Genomic DNA, 18,780 nt, shown 5'->3' on the forward strand with positions numbered 1-18,780 from the left:
CAAGTCCCTCCAAGCGTAACTTCCAAAATTAAACCTCCTAACTCCTGAAGTACAGACTGCCACAGACTCCCCTTGAGATGCTCAGTAAGTCGCTCAAGGCAAGACTGATTACCGCTAGCAAGGAACCACAGCATTTGGGGAAATCTCACCAAGCTACTCTCAGATGACTTTCCTTGGCCTCTGGTGACAGCAAAGGTGCAAGAGCACAGTGCAGAGTCAATGTCCATGGCTGGCTATGCTGGGGTCCACATCGTGACAGCATGAATCTCTGCAAATTGGGCTGTCCCTCTGACAGCCTCACAAGCTGTCCCCACCCTGCACTCCCCCTTCCCTTCCCCTCCCCCCCTAAAAGCACTGATTGGGGGAGAAGTCATGGAGGAGACATTTATATAAAATTGAGAGGAGACAGGAAAAAGAAGCTGGTGATTTCAAAAGGAAGCAATGCCAAGTGAATTGACAAGCAGCTGGAGCTTTGCAAATGCCACAAACAGCATCTTTATATGGCCAACATGAGCTCCCTTGGCCAGCCTGCCCAGCAGGCTCAAGGCAAGACAGCTCTTTCCCAGGAGTTACCTAGTCATGGTTAGTGTGGCCATAAGCCCAAGATAACAAGCCGTGCTGATAGGCAGGGTAAATTAGGTCAAGCTTGGCTTCTGGGTGGCCAGGAGCACAGACAGAGCTTGGCCATCAATACGTCAGGCTAGGCATACCCTGAAGGCACCCAGAAAGATCAGGTTGACTCACATTCTAGCTACTGCAGCCCACCGCCTCGTTACACGTGGAAATCCTCTGCGGGTTAACCTCCAGTGCCAAAGCAACAAGACAGCAAGATCCCTCTCCCATGCATTTCATCCTTCCTGGTATCACACTCCTCCCCCAAAGAGGGAACAATTGCAACAATTTGAAGAGTTTCCCCCATCAACCAGCACATACAGTTGTACAAGATACTTTTGCTATCAGCTTGGAGAGCATCTGAGATACTCAATTTCATTTCTCCATGTAAGACAGCTACCAAAGTACCCTTCATTATGCTGCAGCCATCTAGGGTAAACCACCACTGACCATGGCCGTAAAAGTGCCCGAGGTCTGTCCACACCAGAGCATGCACTGTTGACACCACTGATGTGCCACTAACTACACTCATATGGAAAAGACTTTGAGTTAGTTTAGGCTTAAAACCTGGGTTTTGTTTGTACCTTGCACCATCAGGGCTGCTGGGGACAGAAAGCCTTCCACCAACATAGAAGAAACATTTTGGGGTAGGACTTAACGTCTTGTTCCTCAGTGCTGGAAGCCTACAGAACAAAGCTGACTCATTCCCCCTATCTGGATGGGTTTGGCAGCAGGATGGAAAAATGTTGGACGGAAAAGAGTTGCTCCTTGGAGCCCATGCTGGGGGAGGGGGTAGGCAAAGATGTTCCCAACCAGACCTCCCTGCAGCTCTGCGTCGTGCGGAGCCTCTGGCCAGAAGGGCAAAGCCAAAGGCGCAGAAATGTGTAATGGACCCTTCGTGAGCTAGGACCACCCAGGCACGTTGATACAACGACTGAACTGGCTGCCACCAGGTCTGTAAAAAGATGAAGGGCAATAGGTGGGGCGAAAAAAGGGGAGATCAAAAAATTTGGCCACAGCACTGGGCAGATTGAACAGTATTGAGCAGAGACTGAGGAGAGAAGGTGTGTTGCAACAAGTGTATGGTACCTCCCCAAACCTCCAGGCAGAATATGAGCTCTTAATAGGGACATGTGGCCATTTCTTTCACAGCTGAGTGAAGTACAAAAAGTAAATGGCCAGCATAAAAATAATGAGGAAAATGAATGAAAACATCAATTCCAAAAGAACTATTAGGATCCAGGGCCAGATTTCGAAATTCTCAGCTTCCACAATTGAAGCCAGATTTTCAAAAGCATTCAGTTCTTGACATGCTGAGCTCTCCTGAATAGGCAACCAACTTATTTCGATGCTTAAATGGGAGCTGACCTCTTTTGAAAATACTGCCCTTAAGCAGCCTGCAGTAGTGCAAAGCAAGGAACTTTATTAATCAGGCAGCTTTCTATCTGCCCGGCGTCCCTGCTAGCGCTGCCAGAGAGGGCTGCAGCGGGAGAGGAGGAAGCCCCAGGTGCTCCATTTGCCTTCCCAGAGGCGGTGGTCCTGGGCAAGGGGCTGTGCTGGGAGCCGCAGGGCTGCTGTATGACCGTGTCCTGCTCTGCTGCCCCCTCTCCCCAAGGCCGGTACGCTAGGAGATACCCCCGGCTGCTGACACCTCTGCAGCTACCAACACCATCAGCTTCAACAGCTCCTGCTTAATTGTTATTTGGGAAAAGAAAGAGTTAAAGCCATTTAAAGAGTTTCAAGGGGGGAAGGGAAAACAAACAAAAAAATATTTGTTTATTTATTTTTAATTCTTTCCTGCCAGGTTAAAATAACAATTTCCTGTCGGTGGAGTGAAGGCTCTAAATCCCTCTCAGCCAGCCCAGTAAATCAAAGGAGGGGCCATTAGGAGAACAAAATTAACGAGAGCTTGATCAGATATAGGGGATGTGGGGGGTGTAAAATCTGTCGGCTCAGCTTCCCACCACACACCTAAGCCCACCGAGGCCCCCGTGCCGCACAGCCCCAGCTGTGCCACGGCGATGGAGGGCACTGCAAAGGGAGCTGAGCAAGAAAGAAAAACCAGAGGTGAAGATATAAAAGAGAAGAAAGGCGCACGCGTGTGCAGGGGGGGGTCTGTGATAAAGCTGAAAAGGAAAAAGGGATCTGAATTAAGAGCAGGCAGCAGGAGAGGTGTTTGCTGATTAGAGACTGAAGGTTTTACTGAGGAAATGCTGCCCACAGGCCCGAGCCCCCTCCTGCTTAACAAGGGCCGGCCAAGCAGCCCTTGTTACTGCCATGCTCTGTGATTTACAAGGCTCCCAAATAGGAACCAGCCTCTGCCCCAGCTTCGGGGCAGCATCCCCACACCACACACCCCAGCTCCGTAGGCAGGGGCAGAGTGGGTCAGGTCGGATGCATCCACGCTGTTACCCACTGGCAAGACCCTACATCAAGCGTGCCAGTGCACATGAGGGTGGTTTGGGGTTGTGGCAGGCAGCTGGACCCCCAGCTCCTCTTTGTGCCGAGGAGGAACAGCGGGAAGGGGAAGGGGTTGCTTTGCACTAAGGCAAAGGCTGCAGCAACTCAGGTCCAGCTACCAGCTGGGGACACCCTGGGTGACTCTGGAGAATTCACTGCAGCTGGTCTCCATTTCGAACGGGTCAAGTAGGGACAATGATACTCCCAGTTCTCTGTTTTATACATTGAGACTTAAGCTCTTCAGAAAAAGCAAATGTCTTACACAGCACAGCGTGCCAATTTTATTCATAATCATTAATTTTTAATACAAGACAGTATTTTTCTGTTGTTCCATAGAGCTTAAAGCACTGGAAAAGAAAACGTAAAAGAGAAGAGAACCACAGTACCCCTTTGCTTTACAAATGAGGGAACCTAAGGGCTAGAAGAGGAAGCCAACCTGGCCCAAGGTTATACAATAAAGCAGTGGCAGACCTCGAAATGTAAAAGCTCTCTGACTGGGACCTTCATCCCATCAGGCAAATTGTTTTTGGATCCCAAATCTTTGACATCCTATCTGAAAAAACACCCCTCAACTGTACAATCCTCTAGCTGAAAAAAACCAACCCTGTCAAAGTGACACACCTGAGCAGGTCAGCTGCAAAGTCCCCATTTGATTCCTGGGTACAGATGGCAATCTGGGCACCCCTGAAGCAGACTGCTTCTCCAAAACCATCAAACAAAAACATTCCAGAGGGCAAAATTACCCTCTACCAACGCCCATCCCCACTCCAAGTATTAATTTCACACTGCTAAATTATATTTGCTCACTCTAAAAGGGTTTGGAAAAGGAGAGGTTTGCTGCAGGAGAGATGCTCCCTCTCCCATGAAACAGCACAGGCATCGGACAGGGATGGGGACGCAGATGCTGTACAGAGAGGCAGGATCCCAAATGGGAAGTGGGTAGTGTCAGGAGGAGGCACAGGGAGGCAGCATCCAACGTTACACTGCCGCGTTTAAAGTCAAGGAGGTAGGACAGTGTACATGCAAGCGGGGATAAAAGCTTGCTTGCTTCCCTCTATAGCACTGAAAGCTCCTGACTTCAGAGTGCATTAGCTCTGTTAACATAGCCCTTGATTAACTGTGTGAGGAGTTCCCCCCCCTCCTTTCCCTTTTTTAAAGTGATTAGGCACAAAAGACTCTCGTACTGGCTACTTGTGAGCTCAGCGAGTCCATCAAGAAGCCACAACAGAGAAAGCCTGGGATAAATTCATGCTTATAGTTGGGACAAGGAAAATAATACAGAGCAGAACCTGGCATGGCACCACCACCATGCAGACGAGTGAGTTCGCCCACAAAGTACAAACTGCGCTTAGGCACTGGGTGACCCTAAAATAGAACCACAGATTTTTTCCAAGCAAGTCCTGAGCAATTGAGTGGCGATAGACACTTCTCTAAAAAAATAAACTCAACTCGCAGGTAAAACAGCTCCTCTTCCTTTAACAAAACTGCTCATGCAAACCCAACCAGCAACAAACAAACAAACCAACCAACCAACCACCCCACTTGATCTTTGTAACTTTTTTTTTCATCTTCCTTGAGACAAAGCTACTGCCCTGGGCAGCTCCTTTCCACAACCGCCTGCAGTATCACCAGGGAGGGGACCGGGCACGCTGGCTTCGAATTAGCAACAGGATGCAAAGCCTTCCCATCCCTTGTCTGACTTCTGCTCGCACCCCTGAAGACCCAGTGCCTGTGTTTTCTGGCACCTCTCCATCCAACGGTTCCTCTGAAATGAGTGCCGCTTTCCAGCGGGCATTGATCAGGCTGACTTTGCCAAGCACCAGCAAACCCTTCACATTGACATTTCATCAGCCAGCGAGCATGAGGCCGCTTGAAGAAGGAAATGCCACCCTCATGCCGGCCACGAGCTCCCCAGTGTCACTGCAATGGTGCCACCGCAGTGAGTGCGGCTTGCCTCAGGTGATGCCTTGTGGCACGGTGGTCCCAGGGTGGCTGAACCCGCCAGCCTGAGACAGTCCTGCTGCAGGCGGGCCAGGGATGCGACGATGGCCTTGCCCCGCAGGATACGCCTCCCTTTTTCCACAGCTACCAGAAGAGGAGCCCTGTGCTAAAACAGAGTATGCACGCTGGCTTTGGCTGCCCCTTGGAGCGCCCTGAAAACAGCTCCAGCCCTTGAAAAGACAAGGCTAAAGCGTAAGAAAGAAAGAAAACCCAAGTCCTTTCTTCAATATCATGCTCCCCCCATGCCCTAGACACTTAATTTCCCTCCTTCCCCCCCGGCTTCCCCCTCCATTCTGAGTAAATTCAATTTGACAACCCTGCTAATTGGATAAACGCTGCTCCCTACGCTCCTTTAAGGCTGCCCGCTTTTCTCTCCTTGTTTTTGGAGGGCGATTGTGGCTGTTCTTTAACATGAATTCCATCTGCTTTATTTCTCCTCTGCCCATTCAAGACCCCTCCTGAATATGTATGAGGGGTGCGCCCCCCCACCCCCTTTCTCCTCCATCCCACCTCCCTCCCTCATCACTCCCCCCATCCCTCTCCCTGCCCTCTCCCATTGCCCGGGACAATAACCCCCCAAATGCCCCCTTCTCCCACCCCGGCCCTTTTTGCTTTAGATAAACACAGGCAGTGTCAAGTGTGAGGAGGGGGGGGGAAGGATGGGGTTCAACTGCCAGTCAAGCCTCGGGCCCTCAATGAAGCCCGGAGGCCTACCCTAATCTGCTGCATGCTTGCCATATGGGAGCTGTGTTGCCCTGGGAAACACTAACAGGCAGAACGGAGCTTAATAGAGTCCATATTCATTGTAATGCAGTGAAATGGCTCGAGGGACTATTGCCCCTTGGGTCTGTTTTCATTCTTCTGTTCCCCCTCTTTCTTTTCTCTCTCTCTTTTTTTTTTTTTTTTAATAAATTTTTTTCCTCCCCTCCTTCTCCCCCCTCCCTTCCCCCCCCCCCCCTTTCTTCCTTTCAAAAGGACCAAGTCCCTGGAGAGCTCTAATCTGGAGAGGCTGGGGGCTCCCCGAAGGGCCGGCCGGCCAGCGGGGCAGGAGCGGGAAGGGGGAAGGGAGAGGATGGAGGTGGTTTAGAGGGGCGAAGGAGAGGTGGAGGGCAAGAGGAAAGGAGCAACTAATAAGCATGCAGCCGGCCAGCTGTCAAGATGCTGACAATGCTGCTTCGGGTGGAAAGAGCCCAGCAGCCAGCGCTGGCACAGAGGCTGGCGCAGGGTCCTCCCGGGGAAGCACTCGCCTCCTCTAAGTGCCTCCGTCCTCGGCTGCCGAACGCAGCACAAGTGACAAAAAAGGGAAAAAAAAAAAAAAAAAAAAAGAGAGAGAGAAGGGCGCAGATGGAGCGTGCTGTGCAGCCTCTTCAGAAACAAAGTGCACCTAGGAAACAGATGTTGTTGCTGCAACAAGCCTGGAGCTGCTGGCTGCTCTCTGGCTCCTTCTCCCAAGTGTGAAAGGGGGAAAAGCAGCCTTGCAGCAGTCACTGGGGCTGCCCCTGTGGCCGGGACAGGATGCCTCTCCAGTCAAAAGCCTTAATCAAGGCTCAGTCGAGCTTTGGTCCCAACCTGGGAGAGCTACCCAACTTTTAGACCAACTTTTCCTCCACATGCTACACCCTTTTCATCCTTGATCCACCTGTGGACTCTCCAACCTCCCAGCTAATATCCTAATTTAAAGAGCTGAGTACTCCCAAAGGGAGTGCACGTCTCCAGCGCTTACAGAGGGGTGCAGGTCAAGTATCTGAGCAGTTCAACGTCAAATGAGAGGGAATCAGTAGAATTGCTGGTATCAAGGTCCAGTGAGACCACGACCAAGTGTATACTGGCTTGCAGCTCAACCTACTCTTATGTTAAAGTTGGTGTCCCAAGAAAGGGTCAGGATCCCCTTGGAAAACCACATCAATAAAGCCACACACTTAAGGAGATAGTTACCTACTCTGGAGCGTTTTCAGTTTCCCCATGCCTGCAACAAACTCAGTTTGCAGTGCAGCGAGAAAGCCTGACTTACCTGGCACTTTGCAATGGGACAACACCACATTTTTGTGGTGAGAAACACTGTAGGGGAAGCAGCAGGAAAGGGATCACCCATTGACACCAGTGTGATGTGAAAACACACCTTCAGTCTTAGAAGCAGAGGAATTTACTGCACTGTATTACTTGCCTGTCAACGCCAGCATCCTATCTCTTGACACATGAAGACAATACCCACTTTATTGTTCACATCACAACTAAAGCCAGAGATCAGCATCAATGCAGTCAGAGCTGCAGGCAGATGTCGTACTAAGCACAGAGCAAAAAATACCCCATGTCCTAGAGACCTCACACCACTGGCTAGAAAAGTTATTCACTTTAGGCTGTTTGATACAAGTGATAACAAAATTCATCTATTTACACCTTTTCCTATTTGCACAGAGGGGCAAAGCATGCTTCTGGGGGAGGAAAGCCTGGGGGATGGTTCTGCTGGGGGCTGGCACTGTGGGACCCACAGGATGGGCAGCAAGTGCCGGGTGATGCTGCTGGCTCTGGTCTGAGCTCCACCACCCCGAATCCCACACTAACGCGAGCCGAGTGTCAGGTTGTTCCTCTCCTTGTCAGCAACTGCAGCCAAGGAGAGCGCCGGGAGGGATGGGCAGTTCCCACCAGGAGCCATCATCGCCCAGGCACAGATGTGCCTGTGGCTAGTTTACATTAGTCAGGGCACTGCTTTTGTTTTTCCCTTCTCATCCTTCCCAAACAAAAAAAAAAACAACCCAAAACTTGAAGTCTGAGGTTGAGGCTCTAATTGCCTCTTGGGTTAGGGAGAGGTCAGAAAGGAGGCAGGCCCAGCAGATGCAGGGAAAGTAATGCTGGGCAAAAGCTCTGCAAGGTACCAAAGGGAAGTGGGGAATAAAGGTGGCAGAAAGAAAAATGCAGGAAAATTAAATCAAGATGAGGGGGTCAACAAAGAAGGAGAAATGGGGGAGTTGGGATTCTCGCCGATTTCCTTACGCTGCATTTACCCCCACTGCTCCAGGGGCTGGGCAGGCAAGGAGCAGGCAATGCCACGGCTCACTAGCCACGCGCGAGCCCAGGCTCAAGCCCTTGCCCTGCCTTCCTCAGAGCAGGGGCTGTTACCTGGGACTGCCACATCACAAGCCAATCTCTCCCTCCCCAGCTGCCCCTCTTCCACTTTGTTTAAACGTGGGTTGCTCATGATAGCAGGAAACCACTCCTGCTCTCACAAGCAACTCCATCCTGCTCCAAGGTAAAATTTTAATCAACAGACACACTTCCATAGTGTGCTCTGATCCCAGTAAAACAACATTTTTCCAGGGGAAGAGCAGGATACTCTCCTCCAAAGCTGTTTTTGCTGAGCTCTGCTCTGTGTTGCTTCCCCCAGCAGCTCTCAGGGAGCACATATACGCAGCCAGCCCTCACCACTCCTGGCCGCAGGACGCCACCACGTTGACCAAAACAACCATTTCACCATTGATGTGGCAGCAACACTATAAATCCCGCATCCTATGCTACCTAATATCACCCTAGGGCCTCTCTGCAGCTGGCCCAGCTGTTAGTAACAGGCCCTAGGGAAGGAGGACCACAAATCATGGCAAAGGTGTGACACTGAGCTGCCCTGAAGAGACTGATGTCCGTTTTATTGTCTCTGTCTCATGATGGGGTCAGGCTTGCAACAGGACAGACAATAAATATCACAGCGTCCATTCATGCTGGTAACCACCAGATGAAACACTCCTCTCTCTGAAAGGAGAATCCGTATAATATAAACCAAAGCACAGAGGGGTGGTGTACCAGACAAACACCCCCAGTCAGCATCTGCATGAAGCGCTGCAGGAGAGCCTGGGGAGCAGGAAGCATTTTGGTGGGTTTAGCAGCTATGGCTGCTTCTGGACTGGGGCTTGGAAGCTCTTGTTTGCAGAGCGGATCACAAGCCAGAGAGACAGCAGCTACAGATGGTTTTTGAGAGCAGCCCACTTCTTTATATGCTTAAATATGAAATACCTTCAAGTACAAAATAAAAAATAATTTTAAAAAAAATCATCTTTGTTTATGAACAATAGAAAAATCTCGTCCATGTCCAATTAGGAACAATAATAGAGTGAAACAAACATAGAAACAAAAAAAAACCCAAACCAGAAAAGCCCACAGAAACCGTCAGTGACACTGTTAAGCCTTCCTTGGGGGAAGTTGCAATGGGGAAATTTTCCTGTTGGAGCAGAGCGAAGACTTGGGTAGCTTTCCTAGCTTTCGAGCCTTCTTCCAGTGTGTATTTGAAGAGCAGGGGCGCTTACAACAGCTGCAGTGAAAAAACTGACCAAGATTATGTTAAATACAAGCCAGCGGCACAGCAGAAATACCTGCTAAAACAACACATCCAGAAGATCCTAACAGAGGATTTGATTCTGCCATCTCCAAAATCAGCCTGATCTTTGCCATGACTTCAATGGGAGCAGGCCCAGAAACCGCATTAACAAGCACAAGGCTAGTTTAACACAGTTGACATCAAAATCCAGAAGAGCATACAAAAGAGACAGGACAAAGTACTCACCAGTAACGTCAATACAAAGTTTAATCCCCAGATGGCTGGCTTTAGAGACATCCCCATCACCACCATAAAGAGAAACTGCCTTCTAGTTTGCACTCTTTTCAGCAATGCCTTGTTGTTGGGATGCAAAAGAGCACAAGCCCATTTTTCTTGTCCTTTGAAGATGGTATTTAGAAGTTGGGGTTATTTTCTCCCTTTTATAAATTGGGGAATAAATGGGAGTTTTTACTCTCTATAGCTGTCACTTAAATGCTTTTCACTAACAATAATCATTTTGGTTATGGTAGCAGGTCAAAAGCCTCTAGGACTCTCTGCTGGGACAAATTTCCCCTGGAAGACATGTCACTACTCCAAAAAACACAAGAGGAAGCTCGAGGCCAGCAAAACAAAGGGAGAGAAATGACTGCCTGCAGAAAATGCTCCGGCTGGTGCCAAACGCCTAGGTGGGGTACGGGGGCTCAGCGCTGAGTGCCAGCACCCAGATGGGCTGAGCCACGGCCCTCATTCCTGCTGTGACCAGCAGCTGCCGTGCTGCTCCAAAATCCCAAAATCCCTCCAGGCCCACCTGGAGCTGAAAAATGGTGGGGGACACACTCACAGCAGGGTCCTGGGATGGGTGACAGATTTCCCCTGCCCCAGAGATGAAGAGGAGACTGTTGCATCTCTTGGGTTTTTAAAAATATTTTTTCTGCACGTCATTTGCCCCATTTATCATTCCAACAATAAATACGCCTTTCCGAAAATGATGGCCCAGTTGAGAATGGCAACCCAAACGTGGGCAGGAGATAGAGCAAGACCTCTCATCACCCTGAAGAGATGGGCAGGGCCAGCACCTGGTTTCTCCCTCTCTGCAAGGGGATGCTCCAGGACAAAAGGATGGGAAACCTACCGCAGAGGCACCAGGCTGCTGCCCCAGAGCCTGGGAAGGGAGGTTCACCTGCCCACACCCCAGCCAGCCATCAGGACACACTGGTGAGAGCCGTGGCCAGCGCCTGCACTGGTGTTTGATGCAACTACGGTGGCAATGCCCACTGGGCAGCAGTGCCTACGCACTCACCAAGGGGGCACAGCAGAGACCCATCGCCCGCTCCCCTCTCTTTGCCCGTTTACACTTGCACCCGCACTGAGAGAGCAAGTGCGAGCACAGAGACGGAGGCACCTCCCCAGGCCCTTCACGCAATAAGCACCAGCAGCAATTCCAGCTGCAAAGTCTGCTTTCCTCGACGCGCAGTTTACTTTCTCCGTTCCCCCCGCATCCCACCCCTTGCCACTTACCCCTCACTCCAAAAAGGCTCTCTCAAACAGGCTTAAGCTTTAAACAAATAAGGGCTTGGAAAGCAACAGCCTGCTCCTGTTTCCCTCCCCATCACCCCTGCTCTCTCTTCCCCCCCCCGCCGCTGCCTCCACCTCGGAGCCGCGGCGCAAGCGGAGCTGGCGAGCGCCGGGCAGGCATAGAAAACAAACACGTGGAGCGGAGCCAGCTGTGAAGTTGGACTTGGCATACGCTGTTTGCGAAAGGAATAAAAGCACACGGGAGAAGGGAAAAGGGGGGAGAAGGAGTGTAGGACAGGGAGCCGGGGGTGCTTCACGAAACCCTGGCACATGGCCGTGGAGGGGGGGGGGGGGTCAGTAGGTAGGGGTGCCCATCTGGTGCCCTGCATGGATGCAGAGGTGAGAGATAAGCCTAAAGCAATGTTTCCCGAGCTATTTGGCATCATGCTCCCCCACCCCTTTCCTAGTGAGCCGGATTGTTTTTGCACCCGCTTGCCCTCCCTCCCAGGCAGAATTAATGTGTTCTGATGAAACACGTGAAAAATAAACACAGTTTTACCTCCTGGGACTTACAACTGCCCCCTTCTCTTCCTGAGGGTTTCTTAGCCCCCATGTACACTATACTCCAGGGGCCTAAAGCGCAGGGAAACACTGACCCAACTTTGCCGTCACCTCAGCTGAGATTACATATGTAGAGGGCACACGTTCACCCTAATCATCCTCCTCCTCATTTTTTTATTTTTTAAATTTCTTCCCTCCCGTCTCAACTGTCCCTTTCTGGAAGGGTTTCAGTCAAAATATCCCTCCTTTTACACCCAAGCTCCCAGGGGATGTCAGCTCGAGTATAATTCTGCCCTCACCGGTCTGGTCTAGGCATGGGAATGGCACTTGCAGGCATTAGGAATTGATCATCTCTGTCCTTACATCAGTGCCAGATCCATGCAGGTTTTCCTCCATCTCCCTCCCCTCCCAGCCGTCTCCAAGCGAAACGAAACAGAAGCTCATGCGCTATGCCTGGTTTGGGGTCGAATCCAGTGATTTGACATGGTTTGCTTGTGGTTTCCACCCAAAACCATAAAGCAGCCCAGGTTAGCTTGGAAGGTCCTCAGCTGTGTTTGGAGGCAGTAAGAAAAGCAGCAGTGTCCTACCTGGTCTTGGATCTCATCCCAAACAGGCCAGCAGCTGGACAGATTAACAGTCCAGGCTGACCACCCAACCACCTGCAGACATGTTTCCACCAGTCTCCTTACCGCCCCTGAAACACACGGCGAGATCTTTCCCCTCTCTCTGGGCCCGCGGTTAACACTTGTCCCTCAGCATCGCTCCAAACCACCAGACTGACAACAAGAGGCGATATTGGGGTATTGTCCTTCCCGTGACTCACATTATGGACACCTGATCGCAGCCAAGGAAGGTAACTTACCTTGGAGAAATCTTGCAATTCCCTTTTTGCTCTTGGGTGGAATTTACTGGGGAGCCAAAAAAAAAAAAAAAAAAGCTGTGGATTGCTGCTTGAAACCAACCAACCACTCTGATCTCTACCCTTTTGGGCACAAATTAGGTATTATGAGACAGAGAGGGATAGAAACTCATAATCATGGAGATTATGACACCAGATTTATGAAATTGCTTCTTCATCTATTGGACAAAATATACCCCTACCGTTGTGTCTCAGCTTCCCAGGTTGCAAAAACAGGAAAAGCAAATCCCAGCTGGTACAAGCAGTAAGATGAGTCAGACAATTTCAGATTCTCAGATGAAAGGTGCTAGACAGGTATGCAGTCTTATTATCTGTACTGCTTCCTGGTAGCCTCAGGATTTCTGGATTAGTAAAACACAGATGTCAGCATCCTGGGGATACAGCCTCAGTAACCGAACCAAGCAGGGAGGGGCAGGCTGATTACAGCAAGGGTGAAAAAAATGAATTTGCACCACACACAAAATATTGTGGTTAAGGGAGACAGCAACCAAGAGATTATTGACAACAGAGAACAGGATAATTCAGTGAGGTTTGTCAGACTAAACTTTCTGTAATCACAGACTCCAGGGAAAGTGTTTGTCAAGCAAACATTCAAACATGCAGCTGCCAAGAACTAAGTAAACAGAGAAGAAGCAGCAGTGGAGTCCATGTGGCACGGTTTGCAAATGCGCCATGATCAGCTGTCCCAGTCCAACTGAGCCCATCAGCAGGCACAAGTGAAGCCAAGGGGCTGAAATACTACAGGAAGACCCACCACCAAGTTAGATGAACAAAGAGCAATTCATACCCTCAAAATATTTTCATTCAGCGCAGGATTCGCAAACCTGGGTAGGTGTGGGCATAGCAGTCTGTGTGGGTTCAATGGATACTTTCCTGCAGCACACACGTAAGCATGCAACCACCTGGGCAAGTGAAATGAAGCCAAACTCCAGGCTGAAGGGAATCCTCCAAGACAACAAGTGATACTCAACAGCTGTTGGTATCATAGAATGGTTTGGGCTGGAAGGGACCTTAAAGATCATTGAGTTCCAACCCCCCTGCGATGGGTAGGGACACCTTTCACTAGACTAGGTTGCTCAAAGGCCCATCCAACCTAGCCTTGACACATTTCACATATTTTTTTCAGTCCTGTTGTACCTAGAAGCCTGTGGTGGTATTTACCGTGCTTACAGCGAGCCAGTGACCCAGGCCAAACACACCACAGATCTAAGGGCAGTTTGGCTGATCCCATCCCTGAAACCAGGGGTGCTCTGTGGCACTGAGCAAGGCTGCACAAAGGCCATGGCCACTCTCTGTGCTTTTTATTTAAGTTGGCTAAAGCCAATGAGCAGGAGGAAAGGGGACCTCCAAGAGACAAAGGAAGTTTCTTTTAGGCACACAGTCAGCAGTGGAGCAAGGGAGGGAAACATTGGTCTTCTGCTTCCCACCCAAGTGCCTATGCATCAGTCAGTGCTTCCCACCCATGGTTAGCAAGACTGCTGAAAGGCATACATGGATGAGTTAAGGGATCCAAAAAAAAGGGATGAAATATATATAAGTTCAGACATACTGTGCAGTAAGTTGTGCACATGAAATTTCTCACTGACATCCATGGGAAAGCATTCAAGATTGCACATGTCAAAAAATGAAGCTGAAACCCATCACAGGGGACCATGCACACACATCTTCTGTCTGCATATCCCTATTCTCCCACACCTCAACCCTATGAGTGACACCAGAGCGGTGTTATATTAATTTCCCACAGATCAGACCTCTTTTGGCTTTCTAGAAAGAAGTGTGCAAGACACAAGGCACGTTTCAAGGCCTGCATCATTTCTCTATTAGTCACTGGCCACTGATGCACTCACAGTGGTGCTGCTATGACCACCCCTTAGCACATCTGGGGCCAGCTGCACTTTGTGCAAGTCACCAAAAATTCAACACCCTGCAGCCAAAGCTGCTGGGAAGAGGAAGTTTGTGGTCTCCAGCCCAAAGTTACTGACACCTTCTCTGAAGCTGAAGATAGCGTTCACATTCAGGAGGTTCATGGAGGAATTAAAAAAGCTGTTATCTCCCTAGCTGGATACAAGGGACTGTGAGAGGCCCAGAGAGACTGCTGGTCTTCATGAAGAAAGGGTTTGCAGGTTTAATTGTGGTGAACAGTGACTTTGCCTGAGTTTACACAAAGGCACTTTATGCATTTTATGCATACAGCATTAGTCCTCTCCAGCTCTGAGAGAAGAGGGTGGTCTTCTTGGGAGAACCCTATCCAGATTTAAGAGCCTGGATCTGTATACCAACAAAGAGCCCAGCACCACAGACCTTGGGTTTTTTTAATCAGGAGGTACATGACCTCCTCTGGAGTCCTGACACAAGTGCTCCAAGTATTTATGACCTGGAAAATATCTTAATGAAGAGATAGAGTTGCTTTAACTTTCCCTTCTCTGCTTCCATCCTTATCCTCACACCCTCAGTTTGCAACCGTGCAACAGCCCTGGGGCAATTAAATCAGCAGCCTAGGCACCATGCAGTATTTATGGCCCAAGGCAGTCACAAATACAGCTGTACATGCCTACGGAGGTTTTCGATCCCCGTACCCTCCAACAACACAATTTTCTCACACAGAAGACTGGCTCAAAACAGAGAGGAAGAACCAGTGCTGTGACCTCCCAGCAGTCCCCAGAGCACCCACGAGCTATCCAGAGCCAGGGCTTGCTGCTTCCCCAGTCTCAGCAGTGCAGGGCTTCTTTGGCCAGAGGACAAGGTGTTTCCCAAGCATCTTGCACATCACAAGGCAAAAGTACTCCCTGCCCCCTGACGGGAACAGCTGAAGCAGAGTTCAACAGCATCCCAAATCCCACCAGGTGCTCCTGGGCAGGGCAGGAAACAGCATAGCAGTCCCAACCCCCTGTGAGGAAAATGCTGATTTTGTTTTTCAAGCGGCAATCATGCTGGTTCTGGACCCTCACAGATAAATGCAGATTTCTCATACATTCTTTATGGCAACAAGAACCTCAGGCTGTCATTAGCATTTAGTCACAATAGTAGAATTTGTATCGAGACCATTCAGGTCACTTGGGCCACATAACGCAACACGGCCCGGTTATAGCACCAGAACTAAGGGGGTTTCCCTGCACAGCAGAAGTGGGATAACAAAGGGTTAAACCTCATATAACCTCAAAAATCGCTCTTTGCTTTCCAAAGCAAGAACATCTTTGGCAGGGTCCCCATCTGGGAAATGACATCGCACCTCCCCTTGCTTCCCCCTCTTCTCCCCCTGAACTCAGAACAAAGCACTGCACTGCCCAACATGCTCCTCCACTGGTTTCATCTTGGTCCAAATGCTTCTTGCGTTTCAACTTCTGCCAAAAAGAAATGCATTAAAAAAAAATAAAAAAAAGAGGCATGTGTGGGGCAGGGGGAGAGGAAGCAGAGAGAGTAGAGGGAAGTCATTAAAATTGAATCTTGATTAGCTACCAGTGGTGGAAAAAGGAAATGGTGGGGAGAGAAGATTTTTCTCTTGTGTTATGTCATCTTGAAGCTGAAACCAGTAGGCACAGAGGAGACAAACCTTCTTCACACAATCCTCCACCTAGGAACAAATCTAACTTTACCTTTCCAGTCTACCACGTGCCACCCCACCATCATCAGAAGAGACATCTTCTTCCTCAAAACAGTTTTCCTGCCAATCACCACATACATTTTTCACCACTCTTGTAGCTGTAGTCCTCCCAGTGTTCCCCCACCCCACACCGAGCCCCTGTTGGCAGAGGGCTGGAGGACACAGCACTGCTGGCTTACCCTTGCTAGCCTTTCCAACTTCACTGTCAAGCAGGAAGGCTTGGCCCTTGGAAAGTCACAGGGAATCCTAGAGGAAATGCAGCCTGGAGGAGGGGGTTTGTGCATACTCTGTGGATAAGCTCAATGGGCCAAATGAAGAGTCCAGACTGGCTCTGTCTCCCAAAGAGACACCCTCCAGCCAAAAAATAAAAAAATATCACATTGGCTAAAGAAGCATTTAAAAGCAAAACAAAAAACAGTCCAATTTGGAGAGTCTGTAATAGCTGAACCCAGGGACACGCAGAGGATGTTTTTTGTTCCCTCAATACAAAAGCCCTTGGTTTCCCCTCCTCCTCATTCCAGCATTTCCCCATCCGGGGTGTCAGAGACAGTTCAAGGCTTCCCAGCAGCACAGACAAAACTGGGTCTTGCTGCCCTTAGGGCGACTGGCTGGGGGGCTGCAGGAGATCTGGGGAGCCTTGAAGAGCTGGGCAGGCTGAACCTGCTGGCCCTGGAGGATAGCCAAAAGGTCACTCCTCCAGCATCCCTGTGACCTGCTGCAGGCTGGTGCTTCCCTCTGGGTTTTGGCTTCCCAAGGTGTGACTTTGGCTCGCAGGCTGCAGGGCTATGCCATTTTGATTCCCCAGGGCTTGCCTGTGCTGCAGCTGGCGCTCTGCAGCATGTCAAAGAGAGGGAGAGATTAACTCCTTTTTTTAAGTATCTCATTACTGTTATATTTTTAAACACAGCTGGTCGAAATTTTTTCAGCAAAGCCATAAATAAATAAATACTCTAAGGAAATTTACTGCGATTTGAAAACATTACCTACTGGTCTAGCCCTTATCAGATAGTATTCTGTCTCCAGTATGCATAAACTCCACTTGCTTTTGCTTTCTCTCTTGTAAGGATCAAATCCACTGAACCATCAATAAAACTTCAAGGTTTCACTGCCTGTATCATTTGAGATCTTAACAACCACCCTCCTGACCAGTGCAGCAGTCACCCACCTGACGACCATTCATTTTCCTTGTAAACTGTCATACCAATTCCCAAGACCCAAAGATCCAGACACTGAAAACGTATCTCCCAACCCCGTCTCCAAAATACTTCTTTTCCTGCTCCTCAGAGAGAGACGACAGAACACAGCCAACTGGCACTCCGACTGGTTTTCCTCTTTTGCAGATCATTCTGTCTCATCAGCTCCCATGCCTCCATCCTAGTCAACTTGGTTTAGAAAGCAATCAGTTTCTACAGCTGCGGACAACATTCAAAATAACCATCTGTCATGACATCCTACATAAAATAAATAAGAAAGACAACACCACCCACCACCTTCTATTAGCAATCTGTTAAGGAAAGCAAACAGTCACCCACTTCTGAAGAAGCCTGATACGGGAGGGAGCATTTCTCTTCTAGCCGTCCCTGCCTGCCAGTGGCAGACAAAGCCTGTTTAGCAGCGTCTGTACAAGACTTTATTATTACGTAAATAGAAAATAACGTCTTGGGGCCAGCTGAGAATAGGGGACCCAAGCGTGAGGCTCTGCACATGGAGCAATATAAGTGCTTGCTCCTCAAAGGCTACCTTTCTACAGTACTTCTCATTCTACCGGGATGGCCCATTTAAGCCCCCTTCAACCTTGGAAGAGATGGCTTGGAGCTCCCAGCCTCCTCACCCAAATGCTAACCCACTCCCTGTAGCCCAAAAAAGGAAACAAATTCATGACCAAATCACTTCCAGTATTTTTTTTTTTCCAGGCTATTGTTATGTGACTGCATTTGGAAGTAAAGGAGAAAAACAAATACATGACTGTGGTCAGTGTTTGTCCTAGAATAGGGGAAGAAAAAAAAACACAACAAACCAACCCCAAAACCCAATCCTTGTTTTATATATTTAGTCATTTTTGGAGAAAACCATATGCAGTAAAGAGACCACAAAGAACCAGCAACACCAGCCCCTGGGCCTCAGGGAGTGACAACAGGGGAAGCTGAACAGAAGTAAATCTACTCTCTATCTATTAACGTATACTGTTCAGCCCAAGAAATTCTTAAAAGCCCCAGCAATGGTCTAAGCCAAGAAGTCTACTGCTTCCTCTTTCGCAAAGGACTAAGATGGTTTTGTGCTGTGAATTGCTTTATCAATTTAGAAACTCTTTTTAATACAAAAATCAGCTTTGCTTGAGAGGCGTTCGTAGGAGTTCCACAGACAAGATCAGATCATCCTCTCCAAAGACTCACCCAGCAGTGGCCTGGGAGAACACAGCAAATCTTTGACATTTGCTCACTGTTCTGCCAGGAAAAAAAGAAAAAAATTAAAATTCTTTGGATCTTCCGAAGATCCTTAAATTACTGTCCAGTAAAGGAACATAAGGAATATTCCATTCTCTTATTTTACAGAGACTCCTTTAAAACCTCAGTATTAGGTACTCTACAAAAACTACAATAAAGAGACATCCTCTGCCTCAAGGACATTTATCTCTAATTGCTTACAGAGACTGTCAACACTTTCTTTGAGAAGGGAAGTCTGTTACTGTCCCACAGCACTAAATACCCCTAGAAAAAAACTTTCACTCTTCAGTGCAAAGTCATCTGTAGACCAGCTCAGTCAGTACCTACCCTCCAAATTACATTAAATACTGTCACTTGCTACAGA

The sequence above is a fragment of the Numenius arquata genome, chromosome 1, assembly GCF_964106895.1.
Source record: "Numenius arquata chromosome 1, bNumArq3.hap1.1, whole genome shotgun sequence".
Lineage (NCBI taxonomy): Eukaryota > Metazoa > Chordata > Aves > Charadriiformes > Scolopacidae > Numenius > Numenius arquata.